This window comes from Arvicanthis niloticus, chromosome 13 (assembly GCF_011762505.2).
Source record: "Arvicanthis niloticus isolate mArvNil1 chromosome 13, mArvNil1.pat.X, whole genome shotgun sequence".
Classification (NCBI taxonomy): Eukaryota; Metazoa; Chordata; class Mammalia; order Rodentia; family Muridae; genus Arvicanthis; species Arvicanthis niloticus.
This window is the reverse complement of record NC_047670.1, coordinates 22,673,256-22,677,709: the sequence shown is the minus strand read 5'-3', so window position 1 is coordinate 22,677,709 and position 4,454 is coordinate 22,673,256.

The window sequence follows — 4,454 nt, the reverse complement described above, 5'->3', positions numbered from 1 at the left end:
AACACAATACTCCTGAGGCAGATCCAGGCTCGTGTATATACTAACTTGTCTTTTAAGGTGTGTTGATAACTATTTTCTATCAAATGAACAGCTAGATACTTCTCGTTTGGGCCTTTAAAGCTCTTATGAGTATTAAAATATGAGTATTTGTTGACTTATTTGTCTTATATTGTCTTTTCTAGAAATACACCTAGAATAGAGATCAAAGGGCAGGCATATGTTAGATTTTTCTAAAATGGAAGTACTATTTTTTCTGTCTATCATTGTTATATGAGAATTTTAGTTTTGCATTCTGACATTACAAGGCACTAGCAGCCGTTAATTGTGGACATTACAAGTAGTATTTTGTGTAGATACATACTTACTGGATGACTAATGATGATTTTAACATCATAATGTACTAATGTGCCATTCTTAGGGTTTTTGTGAAGTACCTATTAAAATCTTGTAAGTCATTTGGAAAAAAACAGATTGTCTTTTTTTCTACTTGAAGAGAGAATCATATATATTATATATAAGTTATTTCTTGGGGAAATATTTTTTTTAACTATTGGCTCTTAATATACCTTTGTTCTTTTTATATTGATGCATACTAATTACACAAAATGATTGTTCTATAATTTTTAAAAATGTTTATTTATTTATTTTCTAATAAAACTAAATTGATTATATATCCTTAAGTTTTGATTATAAATATCCAACAGTATACAAATTACAAAATAGAACTGTAGATTTCTAATATGTTAATACAAAGTGCTTAACTAAATATAGTACACCCTACAGGCAGAGAGTGGAGGAGGAGAAGAGCGTGGTTGAAGTCTTGTGATAAATACATTAATACAGAAGCAGAGATGATCCATCAAAGTATATTTTACCATCAATAGGGCAGCCAAAATGTATAAAAATCTCCCATGTCAAAGTAACACAGGAGAATGGTAATGACTGGACTCTGTACTACAACAAAAACTGTGGAAAAACACTCATTGGGCAGTCTTTCTGTGTGTGTGGCAGCTTGTACTAGGTAAAATTTCTCCCAAAGAAAGAAATACACAATGTAAAACTATACAATACCACAAACTGTGGCTTCTCCCTGTTGTTTAATGCTAAGACTTGGCTAGAAGAAGAGTTGTGTGTTGAGGCTAAGTTGGCTGGTTGGGTTGGCTTCTTAACATCAAGATAGCTGAATGGATCTCCACATCTCTAGAACCCAACTGAAGTTGTCTGATCACCTCTTTTCAAAGTTCAGGAAAAACTGAACGTTAGATCTCATAGCCACTTCAGATCGCATAGAGGAGGTATACATGTCTGCCTTAGTATTCTGTTGCTCATGATTATTTTAGAAACTGGACTTTTGGAGTGTTCTATATTTCATGCATATTTATATTTTCCTCTTCTTTTAAAAAAAGATTTATTTTATTTATATGAGTGCTCTATCTGCATGTACATTTTCATGTCAGAAGAGAGCATTAGATTATAGATGGTTGTGAGCCACCATGTGGTTGCTGGGGATTGAACTCAGGACCTCTGGAAAGGCAGCTAGTGCTCTTAACCCCTGAGCCATCTCTCCATCCCACATTTTCCTCTTCTTAAAATAATGTCTGTTGAGGTGACATTAAGAATTTGTTTCTATTTATTCATTTTTTTTTGAGACACTAGGCTAGCTTAGAATCAACTACGGAGCCCCGCCTAGCTTTGAAACTGAAGCAAGTTTTCTGTCTCCAGCTTTACAACTGTTGGACTGACAAGCATGAACCAACACATGTAACTAAAATCAGATATTATCTTTTCTGTTTTTTTTTTCATTTCATGATTCCATTCTAGCTAAAAAGTGGCATAGTTAAAGGTCACAAGCATCTTCAATTTAATTGGAGGAGTTTTGTATTTTAGATCCTATGTTTAAGAGTATGACATATTGGTAGTTGGTTTGTGTATGATGAGATATAGTAAAGGTATTTTCTTGCTTTATTTTCCTTTTTTCATGAACTCTGTGAGAAACAACGACTCTTGTTTTATACAATTGATTTGTACTTTCACATTTTCTCTTGCTACATCTGTTTTTTTTTTTTTTTTAAATTGCAGTTTCTAGTGTTATCTTCAAAACTTCTCTTTAGCTATGAGAGGACAAGGGAGGGTAATATAGAGGAAAATGGAAGAAGAAAAGTTATCACTGAGGATGTATTTTTAAAAACATAAGAAACATTATTTTATAAGCTTACTTAAAATTTGTGACATAAACACACACATATATTAAAAAGAATTATGGAGTGGTAATGCCCCCGTAGATTCTTGGCCTATTTAACAAATCCCCAGTACCAGGCATAGGGAATCTCTCTTTGACTTGTTTTGGGAAGACTCACTGAATAATATAGGCTGTGCACATTACTCTTGCTTAGATTTAGTGGCATGCCCTCAAATTTCATGTTGTGCTCTCAGCTACCAGTAAGACTTCAAATGTGCCTATGTATATGTGACAATGTTTATTATTCTTCAGTGTGCTTTGTCTTAAAATAATGTTAATTTCAGCTTTTTTATTTTTGAAATTATAATACAATTATATCAGTTCCCTCCTTCTCTTTCATTACTCTAAAACTTCCCATATACCACTTCTTGTTTTCTTTCAAATTCATTGCCATTTTTCATTAATCATTATTACATATATTTGTGCATATGTGTATACATATGTATTGCTAAATACATAAGTATACCCTGCTGTCTTTATAATGCTATGGTAATGTAGACAGAGAAAAGCTCATGGGGTCTCAACCCTACACAAGAATTTCATTTTAGAAAAAACATTTTCATGCTATGGCATTTTTACATGTTACTTTTATGCATACCTTAATATTTAAAGTCCACTTCTCTCTCTTTTTTTTTCTTTTTGAAGGGTTCAGGGTGAAATCTATTGCCTGGTGCATGACAAGCAAGCACTCTAATGTTGAGCTGTATGTGTCACCACTAAAGTCAGTTTCTTGTAGCTTAAAATAGGTGCATCTTGTTTTAAATCTAATCTAATAATTTCTTCAGTTTGGAGAAGGTTTAGACCATTTAAAACTAGTGAAAATACTGATATGGTTGTTTTAAAAGATTAATCTTGATGTTATTTTTAGTTGGTTCATACTTCTTCTATGCCATATTTGATACCCTCCTCGTCTTCCTTTAAATTAATCAGTGCTTTTGTTTTACATTGGTTTACCTTTAATAATTGCTTATTAACTATGTACTTTAAGAATAGTTTAAAAAATTTTAAAATAGTTCGCCAGGGCTTGTAATAAACTTTCATTGGTAGATCTTTACCTTTAAATAATATGATTCCAGTTCATATTATTGTAGCCAATTTTAAAATGGTAAGCTTGTCTTCTCTTATTTTGAAGTCGATTTTTTTTTTTTTTTTTTTTTTTTTGCATCTTAGTTCTAGGTAGGTTACAGACCCTATATTTCATTGGAAGTATTTTTAAACATCCATTTATTTGGTAAATTTGTAATAGAAATTAGCAAAGATGTCTTTAACAGTTAATTAAATACATATTAATTCCAGTGTTTCATTCCCTTGATATGCTAATTTAACACAGCTACACATTTCTGAGTGTTTTTTAATCAGTTGCTTTTAAATATCCCTAAAACTTAGTCACTTATTGGCAGTACATGTTTGTAATTTGTTTCTAATCTATAAAATATTCTGCTTATATTTCTTTAAAAAACTTCGCCTATCCCATCATTTTTTTCTCTCCTTTCTCTGGGGTTTTAATATTAGAGTTGATACTGGCCTATGGGCTATTATGATTGCTGTATCATCTCGGGTAATTTATATGATGTTCCCACCCATGCTGGTAATTACTTCTGTTATCTTAATCCGACTTGATGTATTGTTTTTTAACTCAAGTTATATCTGGGTACATTTTTTTTTATTTAATTAGATTAGTTTCTTATCTGTTTTCCATAGTCAATACACATTTTCATCTTTTACCTAAACATATAGGATATTGTCATAGCTGCTTCAATGCCTTTGTCAGTGAATATCATATTGTTATTGTAGCATTTATTTCTTCTTAGTGGTTTCCTTTTGTTGTTTAACTTGGTTTTCCTGCTTGATAATTTTTATTAAATGCTAAGCATTCTTAAAATTTATATTTTCAGAATTACATTTAGTTTCAGCATTTAAAGGGTGCTAGGCTTTGTTCAAGCAATATTTACTTGTTTTAGTCTTAAACCTTGTTAGGGATGATCAGGAGAAGGCTTGATTTTCTTTGTTTCCAAGATAGTAATTCTCTGTGTAATAGCCTTGGCTGTTCTAGAATTCACTTTGTAGACCAGGCTGGCCTCAAACTCATAGAGATTCACATTCCTCTACCTTCCAAGTGCTGAGATTAGAGACATGTATCACCATGTGCATATCTTTTATAAGGGACATAATATAGGGAGTTTGTGTGTGTGCAACAATGGGGCTTGGCTATTGT